This window comes from Panthera onca, chromosome C1 (assembly GCF_046562875.1).
Source record: "Panthera onca isolate mPanOnc1 chromosome C1, mPanOnc1 haplotype 2, whole genome shotgun sequence".
Lineage (NCBI taxonomy): Eukaryota > Metazoa > Chordata > Mammalia > Carnivora > Felidae > Panthera > Panthera onca.
Window position 1 is genome coordinate 126,509,659 of NC_138346.1, and position 27,432 is coordinate 126,537,090.

The 27,432-nt window shown below is 44.5% G+C and overlaps 1 long non-coding RNA gene and 1 other non-coding gene across 4 annotated transcripts; both read right to left on the reverse strand.

The window, feature by feature from the left end:
- Positions 1–5,177: 5,177 nt before the first annotated feature.
- On the reverse strand, positions 5,178–27,360 carry LOC144617212 (uncharacterized). 3 transcript variants are annotated; one of them, XR_013557430.2, is made up of 3 exons: positions 27,255–27,360; positions 11,790–11,871; positions 5,178–5,599 (listed from the first exon to the last, which is right to left on the reverse strand). It is a non-coding gene; the product is annotated as an uncharacterized LOC144617212 (long non-coding RNA). The 3 variants fall into 3 exon arrangements; XR_013557431.2 differs by lacking the exon at positions 27,255–27,360 and adding an exon at positions 17,343–18,087; XR_013557432.2 differs by lacking the exon at positions 27,255–27,360 and adding an exon at positions 12,736–12,869.
- TRNAE-CUC (transfer RNA glutamic acid (anticodon CUC)) lies at positions 16,518–16,590 on the reverse strand. The gene has a single exon. It is a non-coding gene; the product is annotated as a tRNA-Glu (tRNA).
- Positions 27,361–27,432: the final 72 nt, after the last annotated feature.

Sequence of the window (27,432 nt, forward strand, 5' to 3'; positions counted from 1 at the left end):
AATGGTTCCTCACTTTGTGCTGAATAAAGTCCAAACTCCTTAGCAGGCCATTCAAGGTTCTCCACATCCTATTTTCTATAGATTTATCCTCCCTTGTCTCACCCTGTCCCCACCTTCCACCTTGTACTTCTTTAATAATTTCTGAACTAATGTCTAATTGCTTGTGCTTCTTATCACAGCCCATCTCCAAGTACCTTTGCTTATACTGTTCCATCTGCCAAGAACATCCTTCCTACTTTTTGGAAGTGAGTCCCCGTTATTCTTCCTGGAGGAATTAGGTTATATGCTATCTTCTTCAAGAAGCTTTTCCCAAACCCCCATGTTGGGCTATGACCCTCTCTTCTAAGTTCTGATGGTCCCCAGTCTGTGTTGTTTGGTTAAGACATTTTATCATACAGCACTTGTTTCTAAGCTTTTTAGGATCAGTGGCTAAACACAATTTTTAACACCTAGATTACATTTGTTAAAATTAACAGAACCAAAAGGAATTATGGCGAATGTCTGTCACTAAGGGCAGGATATCACTGCCATTGGCAAAGGGAGACCCAAGTGGGACAGATTTTCTCACATTCGTCCTGAGGATCAGGCTCATTGGGGTGTAGAATATATGAAATTTTGTGGAGGAATAGAAGTGTCAGATTACTTTCATATCATAGATTGGGAAACTTCTGTTGCCAAATCACTACGCAGGGCATCTATTTGAAAAAGCATATAAAGTTCACGTCATTCCAAAGGCTACTAGGCAAAAATCCAATTCCTCTGTGGTATAGTTGTCCTTTCCTGGCGGAATGCCAGAGGTCCTGGGAACCTTTTTATTCTTCAGTGCATTTAGATGGAAACATGTTTTCCTCAACCTTACTTCTTTAATTCTTTTTTTTTTAATTTTTTTAAGGTTTTATTTATTTTTGAGACAGAGAGAGACAGAGCATGAACGGGGAGGGGCAGAGAGAGAGGGAGACACAGAATCGGAAGCAGGCTCCAGGCTCTGAGCCATCAGCCCAGAGCCCGATGCGGGGCTCGAACTCACGGACTGCAAGATCGTGACCTGAGCTGAAGTCGGACGCTTAACCGACTGAGCCACCCAGGCGCCCCTTTTACTTCTTTAATTCTTGACAATGTTTCTCCAAATGCATTCCAATGATTGCAGAAATTGCAATTATTTTGTAAACAATATGGTTCTAAACCCAAAGGAGATTCTGTGTGCTTGGTTTCTGGGACTTCAAAGAACAAATGCATTTACGGCAAAATACGTAGTAGTTGGTGCCCACTACGCAGGGCCAGATGCTGAGAGCAGGCCGATTCAGCAGCCACAACAAGAGACACACACTCATCAGGAACTTCCTGCTCTTGCCTTACTCAGAACCATTAGTCATACACAGACATGGTGTGTCCAAGCAATGAACTTGTTAATGGAAAGACCACAATATGTGTAGACATGTGAAGGGTGTGGGTGATGAACTTCCCAATTCCAGTCTTTCTACTGTATTTGGTTGAGAGCAAGGAGTTGCTGGGGCAGCATGTAGTTTTCTGCACAGTATCTTGTCCATAATATGTACTTGATAAATGTTTGATACAACACCTAATTCCAGAAGAACAAATTGTGTTTTTCGGTGAGCTTTCTGTAGTTTTCTGCATATCACAGGAAGGGTATTTTTAATGGCTGGTATCATCTGTGACATCATCCTGATGTGCTCAGTTTTGTAATGCAACCATTCTTTTAAAATTGTGTAAATGCCGTATGAGCTTACAAACATCAAAGAAGTGATCTTTAATTTTAAACGCTTAGGTATTTAAGGAGAGGACGAATAAGAGGCCCCATTGTTGTAGTAAGGGCGTGGAGCTAGGGGAATCCCCTTGAATAGTGAATAGTAATTAAAATGGTCCGGCAAAAAAAGATCACATCTATTTTGGGGCACCTGGCTGGCTCAGTGGTAGAGTATGAGACTCTTGATCTTGGGGTCATGAGCTCGAGCCTCACCTTGGGCGTAGAGTTAAAAAAAAAGTCACATCTGTTTTAATCTTGGTTCCCATGGACCCTATGTGTCTAATGTTGCTAATTATATTGTTTTAATTTTCCTTAAAGTTTCTTCATTCCAGATTAGGTATGTCTCGCTTAGTTTCGGTAAACTAGGATTGTTTCCCTTAGAAACATAATATTTTTATTCCTCAGCATTTACAAATGAGTTCAAACTACCTTCTTTCTAATTCTTTAAAAATCATGTGTCAGGAGCGCCTGGGTGGCTGTCGGTTGAGAGTCCGACTTCAGCTCAAGTGATGATCTCACAGTCCATGAGTTCAAGCCCCGCGTTGGGCTCTGTGCTGACAGCTCGGAGCCTGGAGCCTGCTTCAGATTCTGTGTCTCCCCTTTCTCTCTGCCCCTCCCCTGCTCATGCACTGTCTCTCTCTGTCTCAAAAATAAATAAAAACATTTTTAAAAAATCACGTGTCAGAAAGGGAAGATTCCTCTTAAAGGAGAACTCTCTGGCATCTGAGGACAGCTTATGCCAAGGACAATTTTCAAAGTACTGTTTAGACTTTAAGCCTCTTTGGTCTCAGTTACCCAAATAGGGAAGTTTCCCCCTTTAAACAACAATGCTGCTATGAATTTGTTTTTTCTGTCATGATAGCCGTTTACATCCCTGCCTCCATGACTGGATGATGAGTGCTGATGTCAGATTACCTTCAGGTGCTCAGCAAGCCTTCACTGTGCACCTGCAGGGAGCTCAGCGCTGTGCTAGGAGCTATTCATTCATTCCGCGCAGGACATTTACTGAGCACCTACCCTCTGCTGGACATCGGAATACAAAATAGAAGCGATCGTTCCTGGGTTCGAATTGCTCAGAGCCCAGGCGAGGAGAGAGCTGATGAACACAAAAGCATACAGCAATCCAAGCAGTCCTGTGCCAGAGGTAAGTGCCCAGGGTAACCCAAGAGGAAACGATTACTCTAGTGTTGAGAAAGAAGAACTCTATGATGATACTTGACCCCAGGCCCTGAAGAATGAGTGAAATTTTACCAAAGAAGACTTAGGTGAGAAGAGTGAGGAAACGAGTTTGGGTGGATAGGGTGGTTGTAGGAAAACTTGAAAACCAGGGGGAGGAATTTGGACCTGAATTAGTGGGTAATAGGAAGAAATCAACCATAGGCAGAGGAGCAGAAGGACAGCATGAGCGGTGAGCTGTTCAAGGAGCATTCCTCAGGCATGACATGCCGGAGACAAGAGAGGCTGGCTTGGAGGCACCCAAGTAGTTCTTGAAGATGCCAGTCACTTGGATGGTGATAAAGCCTAGGGCTGAGGTAGTGGCAGAAAGAATGAAGACGAAAGGAAGGTGTCCCAGTGGAAAGGGACATGGTGGGAGACAAATGAATGTCTGTTGAGAGACTGATGGAATATTTAAATGGGTAACTGACAGCACTGGATGTATAGAATAGGAGTGAACATAAAACATGGCTAGGACTCTGAGGATTTGAACCAAGGTGACAAAAAGAACAGTTTATCATTTCATTGGCAGGGATGAGGAGTCTGAGAGATGAAGTGCATTCAGAGAAAAAGAAATTAACTAGTCATTATAAATGCCTGAAGGGTAGAGCTTTGCTTCCCTCTCCTGAGCACAGCACTTAGTATACAGCAATTTATCAGCAGGGGTTAATAGGAAGTTAATAATGCAGGTAAATAGGGGAAACAAGGGCATGGCTCTCAGCCTCTCTGGGGTCCTTAAGATGGCTTGTGCTGGGGATACTTCTCAAAGTGCTGCTTGGGCCCTTAGCCTCTCTGTCCTTGGTTTCCTCATCTGAAAAATGGAGGAGTTGATTGGTGGCTAGCTAACATCCTTCCAGTGTTAATAATCAGTGACTCTGTTCTTTTGGCTGATATTGGTGTTCTTTCTGCTACAGAACAACTTAGAAAATGAGCCTCAACTTCTCAGGCTTATCCCTTTCCTCTGAAGTGAGTGAAGGAAACTGATGTATGAGGTAGAGAGAGAATCCAAAGGACTTCTGAGCTGAAGGGTTATTTCTCGGTTTGAAGGATCCCATTGCCAAAAATGGAAGTGGTGTTTGGAGTGTTGTTTTTGCCATGTCCCCTGGACTTAAATGGAGCTAAATTCTCTTGCAAAGATGGAGAGGAGAGGAGGGGGTGCCTTGGCTGGAAGCTGGCTGCTAATCTATGCACTGGAGGTCCAAGTTCAAATATGCTTTCAGGAAAGCTTCAGTTCAATTTTTCTCCATGCACAATGGGGCTGTTGTGCGTTCAGAAGCTGGGAGAAGGCAGCTGGATTTCTAGAGCCCAATGGCCAGCATCTTTTTGATTTCTTTCTGATTCTCTTATTTGGAGACACATCTTTTTGATTCTCTTCCTTTGGGACACATTGGTCTTGAGAATAAAATACTAGTCAGTCATTATTATGAAGGCAAGAAAACAAGAAGCACATCCTGAATGGGAGTTATCAGGCCATCGTTAGCACTTGGCCTCAGTGAATCATTCAGCAATATGCAAATAATGACTTTCAGTAGAACAAGGAGCATCAAACACTTTGACCTCACCTTAATTATTTGCCCTGCCTATGCTGACCATTTTAGGTAGGTAAGTTCCTGGACTGCTGGGTTCTTTTGCTGTGTTCATTGAATTTTGTAAACTACCCCATACAGGAATGTGTTGAATAAGTGCCCATCTGGTTTCCAAAGTCCAGAAGGATTTCTGTGCCTACTGCTTACAGGATCTAATCAGGTCTAATCAGAGGGCTCTGGCCCTCTTTCTGGGAAAATTTCAAAAATGATAAATTGTTTTTTTCTGCTAAAACTCTGTATGACAGATTTTGTGTGTGTGTGATTTCTCTTTAAACAGATGAAATGTAAGGGATTGGCACAAAAGGAAACTGAAGTTTAGAGCTAGGGGTAGGTGGATGCCTTTAGATACAATGATAATAATAGTTGATGTTTATTCAACTGGTCTACTCTGTGCCAGGCTCTGATAGAGATATCTTATGAGTTTAATTCATTTAATCCTCAGAGTGAGTCTATCAAATAGATATTATCATCTTTATCAGCCTAAATATGAGGAAACTGAGGCACAGAAAAATGAAACCACAAAGCTGATTGGTAGTTGAGCCAGGCTCCCGAATGTGGTACGTAGAGCCACACACTATACTAGTTTCCTGTGAGGAGGGTGTTGCCTGAACTTTCATGCCTCTTGGCTTTACATTGTGTTATGTTCTGGATACACATGTGTTGCATGTGTTGTGTTTTAGTTCTGGGTACAGTTATTGACTATTCAATGTCTTTATACTCTGCTTCCCAGTCATAAGATGAGCAGGAAGTAATAGAAGAGTAAATAGGGGTGGAGAGCAGGGAAGAAGTTGCGACATTGAGTCCATACACTCACGCACACGGATGCATACACACACACTCGCACACGCGCACACAGACACACACACACTCACAAGCCGACCCACTTATTTATTTTATACTCACTCACATCCCTCATGTGCTCTCACAAGCTCCTTTCCTGCCAGGTTATACATAGTCCTTCCCTGAGGGATCAGCCCTTTCCAGTCCAGGTCGTGGGAAGGGGCAGGAAGGCGATCACTTCCCTTCCAAGGGCCTGCCGGAAAACCATGTTTGGACAGGGTCACGTATAAGAATGGATCAATAAGAATAGTAGCTGTGAAGGCCAAACCTCTGTGGGTGAGAAGTGCAATGCCAGCTCTTAGAACATGGAAGGAAATCAGGCCCGTCCTTCGCAGCTCTGCATTGACAGAAGCAAACACAGGTTCTGACACATCCCCAACGTGTGCCCGCAACCCAGGACCCCACGATTAATACCTTGGGACACATTCTGTGATATGCTGTCATGTACTCTATAGTTTCTTGTGCCCTGGATTTAAAAGCAACCCCAGCTCTTACAACCATACAATCAAATCCTGTGTCATTACAATGAACGAGGTTAAATTAATATCGAAAGATACCCATGGGATGTTTCTTAGGTGAAATACTCTTGCAGCACTGTATGCATGGTATGATCCCACTTGTGTAACAAAGATTAAAATACAGGCATAATAACAATCATAAAAATGCACAATAATAATATCCATATAGTGTTTATTATACACCAGTCATTATTCTAAGTGCTTTACCTTTATTAACTTACTAGTCTTCAAAACAATCCTATAAAATGGATACTAATATCTCATTTTTATATGAAGAACTCAAAGAAGAAGTTAGGTCACTTGCTCAAGATCACCGAACTAAATGGCAAAGCCAGAATTCAAACCTAGGCATTCTAACTCCAGAATCTCTATTATTAACCAGTATGCTGTACTATAGGCATGTAGGCATGGAACAATTCTAGACAAACACACAGCAAATGCTAACAAAGTTTAGCTAAGAGTTGTGGAAACGATGGGTAGGATAAGGGACAGGACAAGAGCACTTATTTTTATAATACGCACCTTTGTATTTTGGGGGCATTATTCTTAAACTATCTTACTATTTGTTTAGTTTTAAGAATCCTTTAATGGCTGCAGACAACCATTAAGTCTGTGGTAAACCAGTCAAGGGAAAAGATCAAAGAGATTCTTTTCTAGGAAGAGAGAATTGAGACCTGGGTTGGCTACAAGTAGAAAGAAAAGAGCAGGATTTGACTAAAAGAGAGTAGGGAGAGTGGGGTGCCTGGGTGGCTCAGTTGGTTGAGCATCCAACTCTTGATTTTGGCTCAGGTCATGATCTCCCAGTTCATGGGATCAAGCCCCATGTCAGGCTCTGTGCTAAGAGCATAGGGCCTGCTTGGGATTCTCTCTCTACCTCTCTTTCTGCCCCTCCCCTGCTCCTGCATGGTCACACACACTCTCTCTCTCAAAATAAATAAATAAACTTAAAATGAAAGAAGAGGGAGATATGAGGTACTTGGAGTAGAAATGGAAACTGTGATGGTGCCTGCTCGGGTTGGGGGTGGGGAGAATGGAGAGTTAGTGTTTAATGGGTACAGTTTCAGTTTTATGGGACAAAAAGAGAGGTGTAGGGCTGGATGGTGGTGGTTGGACAACATGAATGCATCTGAAAGCACTGAACTGTGCACTTAAAAATTGGTTAAGATGGTAAATTATGTATATACACACACACACACACACACACATTTATTTATTTATTTATTTATGAGAGAGAGAGAGAGAGAGAGAGACAGAGCATGAGAGGGGGAGGAGCAGAGAGAGAGAGAGAGAGAGAGAGAGAGACAGAATCTGAAGCAGGCTCCAGGCTCTGAGCTGTCAGCACAGAGCCTGATGCAGGGCTCAAACTCATGAACTGTTGATCATGACTAGAGCCAAAGTCAGAAGCTTAACTGACTGAGCCATCCAGGCACCCCAAAGATGGTAAATTTTATGTTAAATGTATGTTGCTATAGTAAAAAAGAAATTGAAGAGGAAAAAAAAGGAGAGAGAGAGTAGGGAAGAAGAGGACAGAGGAGCCAGGGGAGGCAACGAAGATGGGAAAGGAGCTGAAATCGGTGCATGAAGTGTGCTGAGGACCTTGGATACCTAACACTGCCAACATTAAGGACCTACACTTAAATACAAAGTCTCAGTGGGAGGAAAATTTACGTCCTCCATGTACATATATGAAGTATTTTGCACACCTTATAAACTAGTGTAAGTAAGTGTAAATTGGTATAAGTAAGTGTCCTTTTAGGGAATGGTTAGAGGGTCCCCGGGAGAATTCCAATCATAACTCACTTTCTTGTCTCCATCCTGAGACTAGGTATTCTGGTTTGGAGGAAAGGTTGCTGTTTTAAAGCAGAAGTGGGCTCCCTGTCTCTGAAAAATGCAGATACAGATAGAGCCTCTCTTCTGTGGAGCATTATGGATAAACAGGGTCACCCACAAGCACACCAGCGTGGGAAGGCAGCAACCGGGTTTAGCCATTCAGACACCTTGCTGGCTTGCTGATTGGCCTCTGTGAGGTGGCCCCATTCTAGCAGATCCCAGTAGCTCCTTTGCCAGGTCTGCTATCAGCTCACCCACCTTTGCCCTTGAGCAAGAGCCAAGGTCTCTGGAGGAAGGAGTGTGCTATTACCTTTCATTTCGGGGCCTTCCCAGCACGCACTGAGGTCAGGCAGCACTCAGCACTGAGTGGCTCCCAGGGTCTCGTGCATGGAACATTGTCACTGGAAAGACCGAGTCTCTGGAAAACACAGCCTTTGAAGGACTGTCAGTCAGGGCCAATAGTTGCCATCCTCACTTGGGACTTCTCTGACAATTTTGATTTTTTTGGAGTATAAATGAGATTTTCTTAGTTTCTCCTAGGCTTGGATGGACTCCACTTTAGAACACAGCATGTTTTTCATTTGGGCAAGTATGAAGAGGTACCACCTTCCTGTCTCTTTCTTGTGGTCACTGTTTCATCTGCATATAGTAAATATAGCTATATTTTCTGAGTGAATATTATGTGCCAGGAATCATACTTGCATACTTCTCACGAAAAAATGCTGCAATAGGGAATATCACCACCATTTTATAAATGGATGAATCTGATCATCAGAGAAGAGATAATTGAGAGCTTGATCCAGGGCCACTCACTTGTGGCTGAGGTGGGATTGGAACCCAGGTCTGTGTCAACTCCAAAGCTGGTAAACGTATACATTACGTTTGTGCATTCTACATTATGCTAGATTGCCCTTCCAAGCGCAAATAGGATCTATTTTCTATTCACGTCGCTCCCTAATAAATAGGTGTCCAGAGCTGTGGCATAAGCACAGAGCTCTACCTTGTCAGATCTAAGGTCTCAGATTCTCCTCTACCTTACTAGGTACAAAAGGCATTTGCATATGGAAACTTTGGCAGCTACATTTCCTCAGCTACTAAGCACCATGAGGTCCTAGAAGTGGGTTACTATATCCCCAAAGTGCCTCATTTATGCTGAGGGTGTAACTCTAGCGCTAAGAAGGATTTGCTCTAATTGTATTCAGAGGCCTGTGGAAGGAGCCAAACTAATCCACTTCTCTCCCACTGCAAGGCCAATGGCAGTCTCTCCGAACTCATCACTGCCCACAAGGGAGGTAGGTTACTACTGTTTCAGTGCTTTTGGCTAGGTCTCTGAGGAAGAATCATCGATTATCAGGGCCGATTGGTATCTGAGGATTGCTTCTCTGCTGATGGTGTCTCCTCACGGCGAGGCCATTCTGTACAGTTTGTTAGGGCTGGCCTCAATTTCCAGTGTCTCTTGTACATGATCTTAATGATAGTCTGTGCTACTTGGATTCAAGCTCTCAATCTTTACGCAAGTTTATAACTCCTTTGTAAAAATACGACTCAGGATGGTTCTGTTAAAGAGGTGATTTTCTAAAGCTGGTTGACCTTTGCATGACTATACCCTGCAACGGATGGAATTTTATTACTCATGAAAATGTGTCTTTAAAGGCAGTGTTTTTTATACTCACACACACACACCCCACACTAAAAAAATATATTTTAGACTTTTAATTCCAGGCAAGATGGCATAAGAAGATCCAGATTTGCTTTCCCGGCTAAAACAAGTAATAAACAGTGTTTGGACACTGTCAGGCCCTGAAGACGGTACTCCCCGAAAGAGAGAAAAAGATGATGTTAGCCCCACAGTCACCCAGATTACTTCTGGAAGAGTGTCTAGGTTGCGAAGCAGAGCGGAAGGAGCGAGGCAGAGCCTGGTGATTGAGGAAATGGACACGGGAGTCTGGCGAGCTGAGGTGGCCAGAGTCTGCAGAGAGAAAGGGCTGGACACCACACAGGGTCTCCTCCTAGTTGTCAGCTGAGTGCTGGTCAGCACACGCATGCAAGGAAACTGTCTGCAGCTGGACAGAAGCATCAAAAGGCAGCAGAGGACAGGACCATAATAGTTCATGTTCCCCCCAGCCAGGGTGGAAAACTTCACAATTAATGGGATTTGGGGTAGAGATCTCATAAAGATACCACCTCGGTTATAGGACAGAATTAGCCCCAGACTAAAGGCAGCTCTGGTCTCACCAAACAATGTTTGAAGCAAGCCTGGAAAGGGTAAAACTGTTTCCAAGTAACTTAACCATGCTCCAGAACGGAACTCAAGAATATTTGCAGGAATACAAAAATATCTAGCACTAACAAGGTAAAATTCACAAGGCCCGGTGGCATCCAGTCAAAAAAATTACCTGTCATGTGAAGAGCCAGAATATGACCAAGAATGAGGTGTAAAATAACAATATAGTGAAAGCTTTATCACATTTATAGAAGTAAAATGTATGGCAATAGCACAAAGTCCAGGAAGGGGGGTGGAAATGGATGTATACTGCTTTATGGGCTTATGCTTTGTGTGAAATGGTATAATACTGGAAAGGAGACTATTCTACAAACTCATGGTTATAAAATAATAGTTATAGCTAATGAGTCAACAAAAGGGGATAAAATGGAATCATTACAAATATTAATATAGAAACAGAGCAAGGATGTCCCCTCCCACTCTTCTATTTCAACATTGTACTGGAAGTCCTAGCTAATGCAATAAAACAAAAGGAAATAAAAGGTATACAGATTGGGAAGGAGGAAATAGAACTGACGGTTTTCTTAAGATGCCATGATTTTCTATGTATAAAATTCCAAAGAATCAATGAAAAGCTCCTGGGATTAATTTGCTACTATAGCAAGTTTGCAGGATACAAGGTCAATATGCAAAAGTAAAATGGTTTTTTTTGTAAAACAGCAATAAACAATTGGAATTTGAAATTAAAAGCACAATGTCATTTACATTAGCATTATTATGTAAATATGAAATACTTGGATATAAATCTAATTAAATACACATGAATTTATGTGAGGAAAATGGCAAAACTCTGATGAAAGAAATCAAAGAACTAAATAAATGGAGAGATATTCCATGTCCACGTAGGAAGACTCAATATTGTCAAGACATCAGTTCTTCCTATCTAGAGCTATAGATTCAACACAATCCCAGTCAAAACCCCAGTGTTATTTTATGGGTATCAACAAAATAGTTCTAAAGTTTATGTGGAGAGGCAAATGACCCAGAATAGCCAACACAACATTGAAGGAGACTAAAGCTGGAGTACTGATGATACCTGGCTTCCAGTAAAGCTACAGTAATCAAAACACTGTGGTATTGGTGAAAGAGTAGACAGATAGATCAGTGGAAGAGCATAGAGAGCCCCAAAATAGACCCATATAGATACAGTCAACTGATCTTTAACAAAGGAGCAAAGGCAGTACAATGGAAAAAAGATAGTCTTTTTGACAAATGGAGCTGGAATGATTGGACATCCCCGTGCAATAGTAAATTTAGACATAGATTGTGTGCCCTTTACAGAAATTAACTTAAAACGGACCATAGACCTCAATGTGAAACACAAAATTATAAAACGACCAGAAGATAACATAGAAGGGAATCTAGATGACTTTGGGTATGTCGATGACTTTTTAGAACAACATCAAAGGCACAATCCATGAAATAATAATCCATTTATTTCTGGACCTCATTAAGTTGAAATTTTTCTCTGCAAGGTCCATTGCCAAAAAAATGTGAAGATGAGCCACACAGGGAGAAAATATTTGCAAAAGGCAAATCTGATAAAGGACTATTACTCAAAATATACAAAGAACTTTTGAAACTCAGCAGTAAGAAAATGAAAAACCAGATTTAACAATGGGCCAAAGACTTGAATAGACACCTCACCAATGAAAATATGCAAATTTTCAAATAAGCATATGAAAAGATACCCCCCTCATGTTATCAGGGAAATGCAAATTAAAACAACAATGAGAGACCACTATACACACCTGGTAGAATGGCCCAAATCCAAAGCACTGACATCGCCAAATGCTGGCAAGGATGTGGAGAAACAGGAACTCTCATTCATCCCTGGTGGGAACGCAAAATGATACAGTCACTTTGGAAGACATTTGGTAGTGCCTGACAAAACAAAACGTAATCTTACCATATGATACAGCAATCACACTCATTGGTAGTTATCTAAGTGAGTTAAAAAAAAAAACTTATATCTATACAAAAACCTGCACATGGATTTTTATAGCAGCTTTTTTCATAATCGCCAAAACTTGCAAGCAACCAGGATGACTTTTAGTAGCTAAATGAATAATAAACTGTGGCACATCCAGACAATAGAATGCTACTGAGCATGAAAGATAAATGAACTATTAAGCCATGGAAAGACATGGAGGGACCTAAAATGAAAGAACCTACTAAGTGAAAGAAGCCAATCTGAAAAGGCTTTGTACTATATTGTTCCAACTATATGGCATTGTGGAGAAGGCAAAACTGGAAAAAGCAAACAAAAACCACTGGGTTGCCAGAAGTTGAGGGGGAGGGTGGGAATAATAGGTAGAGTACAGAGGATTTTTAGGATAGTGGAACTATTTTGTGTGATACTATAGTGATAGATACATGTCTATACACATTTGTCAAAACCCATAGAATGTACAACACCAAGAGTGAACCCTAATGTAAAGTATGGACTTGAGTGATAATGATGTGTCCATATAGGTTCCTTGATTATAACCACTTGGTGCAGGTTATTGATAGTAGTGAGGCTGTGTGTATGTGGGGCAGAGGGTATGTGGAAACTTTCTGTACTTGTCACTCAGTTTTGCTGTGAATTTAAAATTGCTGTAAGAAATAAAATCCTTTTTAAAAAAAATTCTAACAGGGGCGCCTGGGTGGCTCAGTCGGTTAATCATCCGACTTCAGCTCAGGTCATGATCTCACCTCTCATGAGTTCAAGCCTCGTGTCAGGCTCTGTGCTGACAGCTCAGAGCCTGGGGCCTGTTTCCAGTTCTGTGTCTCCCTCTCTCTCTGCTCCTCTCCTGCTCACACTCTGTCTCTTTCTCTCAAAAATAAATAAACCTTAAAAAATACGAAAAAAAATTCTAACAAATACTCAGTCCAAAAGAAGGCATAAAAAGAGGAAAAAGGAAACCCAAAACAAATGGAACAAATACAAACCAAATAGCAAGACAGTAGATTTAAATCCAACTATATTGATAATTACATAAAATACTAGTTAAGGCAGAGATGTCCAAATCACATAAGAACCACAAGATTCAACTATATGTTGTTTCAAAGAAATCTACTTTAAATATAAATGCATAAATAGGATAAAAGTAACAGGATGGAAAACAATATACCATGGTAACACTAATCAAAAGAAAGCTGAAGAGGCTCTATTAATATCAAAGTTGATTTCAGAGCAAAGAATATTATTAAGGATAAAAAGAGTTATTTCATAGTGATAAAAGGATCAATTCATCAAGAGGACACAGTAACCCTAATTATGTATGTATTAATAGAGTTTCAAAATAAATGAAACAAAAATTGATAGAACTGTAAGAGGAAACAGACAAATCTACAATTATATTGGAATTTAACATCTCTCACTCAATAATTATTAGAACACATAGACAGAAGTCAGCAAGTATATTGAAAAATTGAATAACAACCATCATTTAACTGGGCCTAACTTGGTATTCATAGAACTATCTGTGCAGCAACAGAAAACATATTCTTTTCAAGTACACAAAGAACATTTACCAATAAAACATGAAATAAGTCCCAATGTACTTAAAAGGATTTAAATTATACAAATGGTTTTCTAGCCACATGGAATTAAATTAGAAATAAATAATATAAAAATATTAAGAAATTTCCCAAATATTTGGAAATTAACACACTTATAAATAATCTGTTACGTCAAAGAAGATATAAAAAAGCAAATTAGAAAAGTATTTTGAAATAAATAAAAATAAAAATATAACATCAAAATTTGTGGACCCAGCCAAAGCAGTGCTTAGAGGGACATTTATAGCACTAAACATTACTAGAAAAGTCAAATCAATGACTTCAGCCTCTACCTTAAGAAAGCTAGAAAGAGATAAGCAAACTAAACCCAGAGCAAGCAGAAGAAAGAAAATAATAAAAGCTACAGCAGAAATCAATGAAATAGAAAACAGAAAAATGATAGAGAAAAATCAATGAAATCAATGCTGGTTCTTTGAAAATATCAATGAAATTGACAAACTTTGTAAAAAGAGAAGACGAAACTGCTAAAGTGGAGGACATTACTGCAGCTCCCATACAAACTGAAAGGATAATAATAAGTGGATGTTATTTATAACTTTGCTGATAAATTCAACAATTTAGAAGAAACAAAAAAATTTTTTAAAGACACAGACTGTCAAAGCTAAATAAATTGAATTTCTTGTTAAAAAAAAATCCTCCCATAAAGAAAACTCTTGGGCCAGATGGCTTCACTAGTAAATTGCATCAAACTTTAAGGATAAAATATCAATTCCACCAGAACTCTTCCAAGAAAATTGAAGAGAATACTTCCCAACTCAGTTTATAAAACCAGTATTGATTTCATATCAGTATCTTTCATGAAATAGATGCCCAAAAAAAATCCTTAAAATTTTTAGTAAATTAAATCTAACAACACATAAAAAGGATAACACATATGTCCAAGTGGAATTTATTCTAGAAATAGGATGTTGGTTTACCATTCAAAACCTAACCCATAATTTGTATATTAACAGACTAAGAAAAAATAAAAACCATATAATTACATCAATATGTAAAATCATATGTAAACTCTGAACACTGTAAACTATAAAACATTGCTGGAGGAAATATGAAAAGGCCTACTAAAATGGAGAGATAGATCATGTTTGTGGATTGTAAGGTTCTGTGTTTTTGAGATGGCAATTCTCTCCCAAGCTTATCTATACAATACCAATCAAGCTCCCAGAGGCTTTTTTGAAGAAATTAAAAAGCTGATTTTAAAATGTGTATGAAAATCCAACAGGCCTAGAATAGCCAAATAAACTTTGAAAAAGAACAAAGTTGGGACTCCAACACTACTTAGATTTCAAGACTGACTATGAAACCACAGCAATCAAGACAGTGTGGCATTGGTATAAAAACAGGCAAATAGATTGATGGAACAGAATATACAGAGTCCAGAAATAGACTCACATGCATATGGTCAATTGATTTCAAGAAAGATGTCAAGGCAACTGAATGGGGAAAGGACAATCTTGTTAACCAGTGGTGCTGGAACAAATAGATACCCATATGAAAGACAATGAACTTCAACTCTTACTTCATGCCATATGCAAAAATTAACTTGAAATGGTTCATAGACTTGAATATAAGGCTAAAACTATAAAATTTCTAGGAGAAAACACAGGCAAAAGCCTTAGTGGCCTTGAGCTTGGCAAAGATTTCTTAAATATGACACAAAACCCACAAACTATACAAGCAAAAATAAGTAAACTGGATATCCAAGCAAAAAAATATATACATATATGTATATGTAGTAAATCATTTTCCCTTCAAAAGGCATTATTTAAATAATGAAATGGTAAGCCACAAACTGGGAGACAATATTTGCAGAACATATATCTGGCAAAAGACTTGTAACAAAATATGTAAAGAACTCTAACAACTCCTTCAGAAGATGAGTAATCCAATTAAAAATGGACAAAAGATTTTTTTTTTAAGAGAGAGAATGCGAGTGAGGAAGGGCAGAGGGAAAGGGAAAGAGCCAGAATCTTAAGCAGTCTCCATGCTCAGCAAGGAGCCCAACGCGGGGCGGGGGTCGATCCCATGACCGTGTCATTATGACCTGAATGGAAATCAAGTGTCGGATGCTCAACCGACTGAGCCACCCACGTGCCCCAAAAATGGACAAAAAGTTTAACAGTAATTTCACCAAAGAAGATGTATAAATGTCAAATTAAACATGTGAAAAGATGCTCAATCTCATTGGTCACTGGGAATATGCAAATTAAAATAATGAGATATGACCATGTAACCACTGGAATCACTAAAACTAATGTAATTGACTATTCCAAGCATTGGCAAGGGTCCATTTAGAGAAACTGGAACTTGCCTTCACTACCAGTGGGAATGTAAAATGGTATAATCGTTTTCCAATGTGTTTTGGCCGTTTCCGAAAAAGCTAAATATACACCTACCGTATGATTCAGTCTTTCCATAACCAGGTGTTTACCCAAGAATACATATTGTCCACACAAAGGCTTGAATGTGAGTGTTTATGGATGGCACTTTTAAATGTAGTAGCCCCAAACTGGAAACAATCTAGATGCCCATCAATAGGTGAATACATAAGTAATTTGTGATAGATTCACACAGTGGAATCCTATCCAGCAATATCAATGAATGAACTATTGAGGCACACAGCTACACGGCCGAATGTTAACATAAGCAGGCTGATTGCAAGAAGCCATGTAAAAAAAGTGTGCGCATTTTTTTGTAGATACCATTTCTACACTTTTCTAGAAAGTACAGACTATAATGGCACAGAGCAAAACCAGTAGTTAGTGGGAAGGAGTGGGGAGGAGTGGGGAAGAAGGAGAAGAAGGGATCACAAAGAGGCATGAGGAAAGTTTGGGGGGCAGTGGATATGATATCTTTTTTAAAAAATAGAATATATTTGGGGGGATTCATTAATTTTTTTAAATTAATCTCTATGCCCAATGTGGGGCTTGAACTCATAACCCTGAGATCGAGAGTCACATGCTCTACCAACTGAGCCAGCCAGGCACCCTGGATATGTTATCTTGATTGTGGTGATGGTTTCACCTGTGTATACATATGCCAAAATTTATCAGATGGCGTGCTTTAAATATGTGAAGTTTAAAAGGGTGACTGCGTGGCTCAGTCGGTTAAGTGTCCAACTTCAGCTCAGGTCGTGATCTCACGACCTGTGAGTTTGAGCCCCGCGTTAAGCTCTGTGCTGAGTCAGAGCCTGGAGGCTGCTTCAGATTCTGTGTCTCCTTCTCTCTTTGCTCCTCCTCCGTTCACGCTCTCTCTCTCTCTCAAAAATAAGTAAACATTAAAAAAAAATTTTTTTAATATGTGAAGTTTATTTCATGTGAATTATATACTTCAATAAGGGTGTAAAACAAAAGGAATTAATTTTAGAGTGCTACCCACCATACACTCAAACATATACCTGATGAAAAAGAATTAGTCTTGCTATGTGCACTGTCATCTGATACACCCATTCCATTTCATTCCACTCCATTGAAAATACACTCTGATCGTGATCTACTAAGTTGATTTCATAATTCACTAATAGGTTGATGCCTGTAGCTTGAAAAACATTGCATGGCTTGAGTCCAAAACAGTCCCTCAGTTACATTGACAAGCCCCGTCCCCCTCGTGTTAGTTTCTATGTCTTTATCACCAATGGCCATCTCCCCTTCTGTTAATGTGGTAACAAAATTTAGAGCCTTAAAGTAAAAGACCTTATCTTTCAAATTCTTGCATTGGCGCCTGAGATCGACCCTTACCCTTTGCTACCATCTCCCCACTGACTTGTTTGGAGATTGTTAATTTTGTGATCTCATAATGAAGATTCTTCTGTGATGACTCTAGGAACACTATGGGGGCCTTTTGGGGGACAGCGAGATGGCAGCGACTGGCCACAGGGTTACTCTGGTTGCCAAGGCGTCTGGACATCACTAACATAAGTAACAGCTACTGTTAGCATTTCCCTCATAAAGGAAAGCAAGGTGGCTCTGACACTGAACCTGCTCTTTGTGATGACTTATTTAGCTTCCTTGAAGAATTTACTTTTAGTTGTTGTTTTATCTATGCACAAAGAGGGCCATATGGAAAGTGGTTCCTCTTTCCTAACACACAGTGCGTTAACAGTGGTAAGTACCTATGTCTGTGCCCAGCAGGGTCCAGCAGAGAAGAGGAAAAAGCTAGAGAATAAAAATGATGGAAGAAACCTAAGCTTGGGGTGGTTTCAGTTCTGCTATGAATTAGAGCTCCTGTATGCGACTTTGTATTGATGTATCTGTCAGTCTGTCTTCAATGACACATCTTTCTGTGTCACAGGAAGCGGTGTCATTTGCAAATTCAGTTCCTTTTAAGTCCATAAAGATTTTAATAAATGAATTCGGAACCAGGGGGAGATGAAACTCAGGCAGAAGTTGTAAGTTGTGATTCTGTCCCCAGCATTTTTCTAGACAGTAGCCAGAGACAAGTAACAGAGAGCCGCCCTTATTTCCCAAGACCTCAGCCTTCCCAAGGCTCCAGAAGAACCAGCGTGGCATACGCCCAAACCAAGCTGCATGGCATACTCAGGGGACACAGGACTGTAAAGGAGAGCTTCAATTCCTAGGCTCAGCAGAGTGGCCTAGGTCTCAGTTGATATAGCTCCAAAAATCTAAGATCTAGATTCCGTTCAGATAAGTAGCAGCCGGAGGCTGTAAGTTCAGAATTTGAACAGTCTTGGGGGCGGGGAGTCAGAGTATATTGACGCTATTGCTTCTGGGCAAATAGATTTTGGTATCAGGTTCACACCTTCCTTATTTAGAACCCGGAGAGAGCACGATACAGTGACAAATACGTGGTCGTGGTATCAGGCAAACCTTGGTTCAGATCATGTCTCTGCTGCCTGCCAGCCTTGTGACCTTGGGAAAATCATTTAACCTCTCTGAACTTCAGATTTCTCGTTTAGAGCAGTAGTTCTCCACTAGGAGGGATTTTGCCCCCACCCCCACCCCGGGAATATTTGGTGACATTTAGGACAAGGGGTGAGAAGTGCTTAGTGGGAACGGTGGAGGATACTGTTCAACATCCTACAATGCACAGATAGCACCCCCACAGCAAAGAACTATCTGGCCCCAAATGTCCATAGAGCTGAGGTTGAGAAAATCTTAGAGATAACATATGCAAAATGTCTGGCATAAAACAGGTAGGCGCTGCCTCAGTGGTAGCTATCATTACCAAATCATGCATTCAGTGTGGCTAATTGAAAACCAGATTGTAGGGAAGCAAGGATCATGCAAGTCTATGTGAGGTTCAGGAAAAGTCCCCAGTGGTGGTATCAGAGGCCCACTGAACCAGTTACAGACGTTGTGGCAAACAGGTTCAAGGTGGTGGCTCTGGAACCAGTCTGCCCATGTCCAAACTCTGCCTCTGCCATGCACTGCACGTATAACCTTGGGCAAGTCACTTAACCACAGTCTTATCCCCACTTAACCGGGGATAATAACGATATACCTGCCTCACAAAGGATGGGTCTGCATAGATAGCAACCTGCTCACCTAATATTTTCTCTTGTTACAAGGGGAATAAATAGAGAGCCAGTGCCCAGAGGAGCCCTGGTTTTAATAAGAAACTCTGAATTTTTTGATAGGAAGTATGGAGAAGAACATAAACCAAACATAAAATGGGTAATTGACACAGCAATAGAAAGTTCATCAACCCACTAAGGACCCACTATGAGCGGCTGGGCAAGGTGCCAGATGTTTATAAATATCATCTCACTGAATCCCCTCGACAGCTCTTTGAAACGGCTTCTATTAACCTATTTTGATCTTTTTTTACCGACATGGAAATAGGCTCTAAGCAATTAAAGTACTTTGCCCAAACTCTCCCAGCCACAGGGGTAGAGCTGGGGTTTGGAATCTAGGGATGCCTCCAGCCTGTGTTTTGGTGAGCCGAAATTCACAAACGCTTAACTCGGGGCAATTCCAGGATGTACAACATTCAACCAGCTGGGATTCTCTGTATACAGGAAAGGAAGCAAAATGTAAAGCCAGGCATCTATCTCTAGTACTGGCTGGGACTGATGGCCCAGGGCATGTAGGGACGAGGAAAGAGGAGCAGGACACCAGTGACAGGTGCAGTCCTTGCTTTTCTCCAGGGATAACTGCTACATCCAGAGAGCCACCTTGCATCACCACTGCAGCCTGAAGCCGCTTCTGGGAACATTTCCTGGTAACGGCTTAGGTCTGGCAGGTTGGGTTACTCAGCGTTGGTGCTTCCTGCCACGAGGAGATATTTTCTAGAGGATTCCTGAGATGCCTCTCCCCTCACTAAATGTTTCATGAGGCTAGTGCTGTGTGTGTGTGTGTGTGTGTGCACAAGTGCACGTGTGCGTTTTCTGTGTGTATTGTGGGATGACAGGATAGCCTGGGACTGAGGAGCCAGCAGAACCAGGAAAAGGTTCCTGGTAGAAGCTGTGGCCCTTCCTCTAAACAAACAGCTGTGTTTGGAGAAAGATGGAAATAGTGCCTAAAAATAGCCAAGAGGCCTGAGTATATCCCAAGACTGGCAGTACTAAGGGGTCTCACACACTGACGCTCAGGACCGAGGCTGTGAAGTAGGTGCTGTTTTGTGGATCTCTGCTTTTCCTGAGGGTCCCCTTCACTCTGTCTGGTGCCGGAAGGCATCGCACCTGCTCGCGCCCAGAGAGCCATCTGGGCAGACCTCCCCAGCTGCTCGCAAACTCTGGGCCCCGTTCACTCAGCAGAAGCTGAGGAGGAGCAAAGCACAGGCCACAGGGCCTCATATCATCCTGTGCCCTGTGTGTTCTGTGGAGGGCTGTGTTCTTCCCCTGGGCAGAAATGCTCTCCCAAGTTCACTAACCCAGTTGTTTAAATATAGGAGAGGAAACAGATGCTGGCTGGGCGGAAGTCCCTTGAAGACGGGGTTTTGGCGGTGGCTTGCTAGAGCTGATAAGGACACGGGGTGTGCTCCCAGATGGGCCTCTGCCAATTCGCTTTTGGGTCTTTCTGAGGCTGCCCTGAGCCACCACCATCAGAACATGGCTCCTCTCCAAGCTCCTCCTCATGGCTGACAAGGAGAGGAGGGTTATTTTTAAACTGATCTTTGTGACTTCCTCTTGGCCTTCCTCCTTGCTCTCCTCTCTCCGAGGCCCTAAGAGCAGCTTCCTGGCCAAGCCAACTAGAACTCCAGTGATGGGGATGTGTGCAGGGTCCTGGGAGGCAAGGGCTGGCTGTGCAGGGCAGGGACCCAGCCCAGGGGGTGCCAGGGCAGGCGGGAATACTGGGGGTACAGGATACACCCAGCAGGGGTCATGTGGAACCCACAGTTCCTGGACTCTCCAGGGCCACGTAGATGGGTACCAATGCCCTGAGCCAGGGCATCACCCCGCTGATCCCACCAGGGGACTGACCCTTCCTGGGCTGGGCTAGGCTGGGCTGACCAGGCCAGCGCACCCCTGCAGTCTGCGGGGAATGCCCCTCCAGCGGCCCTTGGCTCGCAGAGTTCTGGCAGAGTGCGTCTGGCCGGCTGTACCACCAGCATCCTCAAATTGTGTCGTGGCTGAATCATAGTGACAGCCCCACCCCAGCATCCCCCGTGGAAAAGGAGGGGAGCTTTGCTGCTGGCATGGGGACCTCTGGGGGCTGCCTGGGAACCACATCCCTGCACAGATGCCCTGGGGCTCTGTGGCTGCTGTCCCTGGCTCCCTCTAGCTCCCACACCCACAGCCAGGCAGCTCATGTACAGCCACGGAGCCCAGCAGCTGCCCCACAGTGGGCCTGTTGCCTCTGGCCCAAGCCACAGTTCCTCCCAGGGGGCTCCTTCCTCATGGCTGCTGGGAGGAGACTGACAGCACTCCCAGCCGCCACCAGGAAACCCACAGCACCTGCCCTCTCCCCACTTCTTGGCCTGGCCCCACAGCCAGGACCTGAAAACACCTCTCAGCTGGTGACTCCTTCATCCAAGAAGCAGGGCTGAGGACAGGCATGTAACAGTTTGGGAAACTGATGGTTCCTCTCCAAGACACAGGGGAGCCGAGGCTCAGTCCTTCCTCTCGGGGACTCCTGGTTCTGCAGCCCCTTGTGAAACCAGGTGGGAAGAGCCAGGCTGTGTCCCATGGGCCAGCATCCATGTGATGCTCAGAAAGGCCTTTCCAGGTGAGAGTCTGGGTCGAGAACTAGGCCTTCACTCTGGGTTAGAGTCTGGGTCAAGAACTAGGCCTTGACTCTGGAGATTCCCTCTTTCGGGGAAGAGAGGCCCCCGGGGGCATCTGTCTGTTGAATTCAGAATTCTAGACGCTCAACCTCCGTCACTCATCTGTGGAGACTGGCAAAACCCAGCCCCCGGGGCTGAGGCGGGCCGGGCAGCATGGTGGCTGGGCCAGTGACCGCCGAGGGGGACGCTGGTTCCGCATTCACAAACAGGGCCATCCTGGGAAAGCTGCTTCACCTTCCTAAATATCAACTTCCCCACCCTGCGAACAACAGATGTGATGAAAATGACGGACGCTATGATACGGCCATGGCAAGGGTCAAGCGAGATAGGACACTAGGCGTCGTGCCCAGAAAAGCCCACAGGAGGGCTGTCGCTGTACCCGCTGCACGGGAAAGCCCCCAGCGTGGCTCCTGGCACACGGTCTGCGATGGATACTTGTTACTGTTTTCCCTTCCTTTCTTCCTCCTCAACCTGACTTGAGGGGAGGTGACATGGAAAAGTGTGTGTGCGTGTGTGTGTGTGTGTGTGTGTATGCACGCGCGTGCCCGCCCACACTGCACACACACTCGCGGTGTGTGGGACCGGTGCCGGGTGCTCGTCACTTATTACACCTGCTGCCTCTGTGGGCCCTTGGTGTCACCTGTGGAACAGGGAGTTGGACCCATTGGTTTCCAAGATCCATCCACGAAAGGGTGGATCCACGAAAGGGTGGGCACGTGGTCTCTTCATTCCGCTACCACCCAGCAGAGTCGGGGCCTTCCTTCCACCACAGCCTAGTGGCCTGTTTGCCCTTCTCTGATGCACGTGCCCTCAAGTCCGTGCATCTTCCTCCCACGGCCTCTCCTCCCGCGTCCCCACACCCCCACCCCAGCCAGCAGCTGCCCTGGCCTCCCTGCAGATGTTTCCAGTTTACAGATTGCATGGAGGGCACGTTGGTCATTTGTTCCATTTGCTCAGAAACAACAGCCAGCATTATGGGCAGGAAATGCAGAGGTCGTGCCAAACTGCAGGATGACACAAAACGCCCTAGTCATGGGCACTGGGCGCGCTGGGGGTGGGGGGAGGGAAGGAGCGCAAGCTGGCTTGTCTCGCCGTGACCTGGAGCTCTGTTGTCGCGGTCACTGAAGCAAGGTCCGGCTCCCCTCTGGGAATGGCCCGAGCGGCCCGTTGACTCATCGTGGAGGGACAAGGACAGAGCGAGATGCTATCTTGGATGCTGGGAGCAATCGGGGCTCGGCTCCGCAGCCCGGCCCTGAGGCTGAACCTCGACCAAGAACAAATTCTATTTCTTTGTTCCTGCAAAATCAGGAAAGATTGCAGGGGTAATGAAAGATTAGATGATGTTTGGTGTTGAAGGTCGAGAGCAAACACAAATAAATGTAATGCAAACTAAATTGTGGGCCTCACGGGCCCCGGATGTTTGCCATGCAGCTATTCTGGCTGGAGCCGGCTGTGTGTTCAGCAACCCTCACACCCTGCTCAGGCGGGGGCCCCTTCATAGCAGCAAGTAGTGCCAGAATGAATGGCACACGAGAAATGGGCACTATGATTATTGCTCAGCGTCATCTGGCTCTCGAGACCCAGGCTGGAAGAGTTTCGCTTACAGCAAATTGGGAGCCCAAGCGGCTTTCAGGGGGTAGTGAGCTGGCAGGCTGCCTTTCCCCAGGCCCAGAGGAGTCATGGGTGGGACTGCTGGTGAACCCACCGGGCAGGCCTGCTGATGCTTTCCTGGGTAAGCAGGTGCCACCTCCAGTGTAGACAAACCACTCAGAATGGCATAAGCAAGGGACTTCCTGGCAAGTGTGAAGAAGGGAGAGAGAGGTATTGTAGCCTCTGGAAATCTCCTTTGCACACTTCTCATTTCTGAAGACTGGGACACATCAGGTGGAATTGGAACTGAGAAAAGCCCCTTCAGTGAGAGACCGAGCATCCGCACTGGAGAAACACAGGATGCAGGGGGCACATCCTTAGTGGATTCCCAGTAACCCTGTATCTCACAGTTTGTGGCAGGGTGGTAGGTATGGAATGTGGGGCTTTTTAATGTTTCTTTTTTTTTTTTTTTTTTTTTTTTTGAGAGAGACAGAGACAGAGCACGAGCTGGGGGAGGGCAGAGAGAGAGAGGGAGACACAGAATCTGAAGCAGGCTCTAGGCTCTGAGCCATCAGCACAGAGCCCGACATGGGGCTCGAACCCATGAACTGTGAGATCATGACCTGAGCCGAAGTCAGATGCTTAACTGACTGGGCCACCCAGGCACCCCAGTAGGTATGGAATGTTCTAATTCAGGGTTTATCAGGTACCTCCTAAGTAGAGCTCCCGTCTGGGTGCTGGAGAGGCCCTGACAGTAAAACAGCTCCCCCCACCCCACATCCCGGAGCCCTCACGCACACTGGGGCAGAGAGTGGAGAGCCAGCACCATGGACCAGTTTCCGTGACACCTGCTGTGTCTATGTCACTTCACTTGGTCTTCACTCAAGTGTCTTTGTTACCTATCAAAGGGGCAATTGGAGACACAGAGAATAAACAATTTGTGCAACATCATCCATGTAGAAACAGAACTGACAACAAGAAAGACGGGTGTAGTTTGAAGCACATGGCTGGCACTGATAGCACGCAGGCAGGAGCACAGCGGAAAGGGCCTGCCCCCGTGTGAAGAGGCGTCTGGCTGTGGCTGAACACCCATTGGGCGCATCTGGGGTGCTCTGGTGTGGAAAGGCACTGTCGGTGTGGGACAATGTAACTTGCAGCACCCACCATTCCCCCGTTAGCGAGGACTGACAGGAAGACCGTCAGGAGTCAAGCACGGTGAAAGACCAACCCACCTGTGGGCTTGGTTGGAGGCTCCCAGGCTGTGTGGCTGGGGATTCAGAGAGTTGTGGACCAGGATGACCAAAGAGCCAGCAAAACAGAACAGGCATACAGCCCCTCCAACAAGTCACTGAGAGAATCAGCCCTGACGAATCACAGGAACTGGGGAGGGCATTTTTATGGATTCCCAACCGTAAAGGTCCCTAACCATTTCCTGGCTGCTTCTCCAGGTCTGACCTTGAACCAACCACTCCGGGCATCAGTTTCCCACAGTGCTCCATCCCTCCCCAAATCCCCGTGTCCTGGGACCCCTACACTGAGCACAGCGATCCGGGGCCAGTCCCCCGACTTCCTGAGTCCTGTTACATCATGTGTCAGAATGAAGTGGCCAGCCAGGGCCAGAGGGGGCTCTGGGATCTGCAGACAGAGCAGTGACGAGTAAGGAGGGGATGAACTAGTTGTGATGTGAAGGGGAAATGAGCAGAGTGAGACAATGAAAAACACGTGTGTGAGCTTGTGTGTACGTGTGTGTGTGTGTGTGTGTGTGAGAGGACACACCTTAGATCTACCACAGAGATGAGAGAATGACACAGGCCGTTGCACGTACAAATGCGGAAACCACAAAACGCAATGCAAATATCAGACATTCTCTCCGAAGGTCCCTTTCACTAGAGCTAACTGGTCACACTCTATTTTCTATCTGTACTGGTTTGAGACTGAAGTTAGATGCCAAGAAAACTATTTCTGCTGAGGAGGAGGGCTCCCTGTGTGCCTCCTGATTCCTCACTGGACGTTGAGAGGTGTGGTCAGCACTCTTGCAGGGCGAGGAGAAGACAGGCTCGAGACTAACATGTTATATGTGCCGCGAGGATTTATCCCAGGTCTTGTTTGGGCCGGGTTCTATTTTAGGCTCTTGGTACGTTGGGGAGAAGGGGAGTGGGAAGGAGATCTAAAGAGGAGGAAGGCATCATTTCTTACAGAGTTTGCTTAAGGAGTTTACTAGCTAGTGGGAGAACAGTCATATAAATAAAATCACTACAAATGGTGTAATACAGGCTCGAATAGAGAAACGTGTCAGCTGGCTTGAGCGTACAGAGGAGGAAGCTATTAACTCAGTCTGGTAGTGACTTCAATCCTGTGTGGAAGTGGGTGGGGTGTACATAAATTAAAAAAAAAAGTGTAACTGGGAGAATCATAATATTAGACCCTGTACAGCACCATTCCTAAGGGAGTGTTTACTAGATAGCATTTGCTGGAGAGCGATGCTTCAAGAGTTGTACTGATAGCTTTTCTCCAAGAGCTCAACTAACCCCAGGGTGCATTTTCAGCCCCATCATTTTTTTTTCCCTTTTGTCCAAACTGATCATCTAAAATAATTGTGGGGGCGCCTGGGTGGCTCAGTCAGTTAAGTGTCCGACTTCTGCTCAGGTCATGATCTCGCGGTTCACGAGTTTGACCCCCGCGTCGGGGTCTGTGCTGACAGCTCAGAGCGTGGAGCCTGTTTCAGACCCTCTGTCTCCCTCTCTCTCTGTCCATCCATCCATCCATCCCTCTCTCTCTCTCTCACACACAAAAAATAGACATTAAAAAAGTAAGTGAAAATAAAATAAGATTGTGGACCACCTGTTGAGGAAAAGAACCTCACTCCAAGTCACGGAGGGACTGGCGAGCATCTTTGTACAACAGCCTGGAATAATCACCCTGCAGACCTGCCTCCGAAATGAACGCCAGTGCTCCTTCTAATGTTCTACGTGTTTATTATTAATACTTAGCCCACTTCCAAAAAGGATGGGAGGTCGCTCCCAGTAAACGAACAAGGTGTGACAGAATCACTCTCACACGGGGAGCCCAGGGATGACGTGGGACCTCAAGATGCCCCGGGAAACCACAGGCAAGCATGGTCACAGAGACAATACCAGCTCCAGCCTCTTCGCTGCCCCTGCACACCTGAGTTACACAAAGTTCCCCCAGTAGGCAGTTACACAAAGCAAGCTAGTTTATTAAGAAAAGCCCCCTCCTGGCTAACACTCAACTCCTCAGTGAAATTTACCCTAAGAAACTTTCTACAAGGAACAGGGCAGCAGACCATCCCCCTCGGTCATGATGAAATGCTGAGACATACTTCTGATGACAGCTTTCTATATTTACCTTTAATAAGCAGCGGAGAGAATCAGGTTATCTGGGAAGGCGTTTAGCAAGGAACGAACGTAATATGGTTTCACGACGCTGCTGTCTGATCACGGGCTGGGTGCAAGACAGGCACACAGAGAATGCAGAGGAAGAGAGGTCGGCTGCCCACAGCGGTCCCAAACCGCCGTCTTCTAAGCGGAGCTGGCGGGGGGTGGGAGCCAGACGGTTGGTGGGATAGCACACTGCCCCTGATGGCTGGCCTGACCTAGGACACGAGACTTACCCCACTGGGACACTGAAGAATTTCTGCCTCAGATGACAAACTGGGTTTTGGCATAACTGATGCGGTATTCTTCTCGTGGGGTTCACTGGGAAGAGCCAAGGCTTTGAAGCCAAGACAGATTTGGGTCCGGGCCACGGCCCTGTCGTTCACTGGCTTTGTTGCTCAGGTGGCTCACTGGCCAAGTCACTCAGGTGTCACCGCGGCTTAGTTTCCTCCTCTGTACAATGGATCCAACAGCACTTACCTCCAGGACGGCTATAGAATCGGAAGCAACACCTGGCAAAGTGCCCAGCCTGTGGTGGTTGGCGCTGTCTCCATGGTGGCTGTCATGAGAATAAACACGAAAGGCCTTGTGGAGTAGGAGGGGGAAGACACACGTCAGCAGGAGAGGGAGGTTGCTCATCTCCTGCCATGGCAGGAGG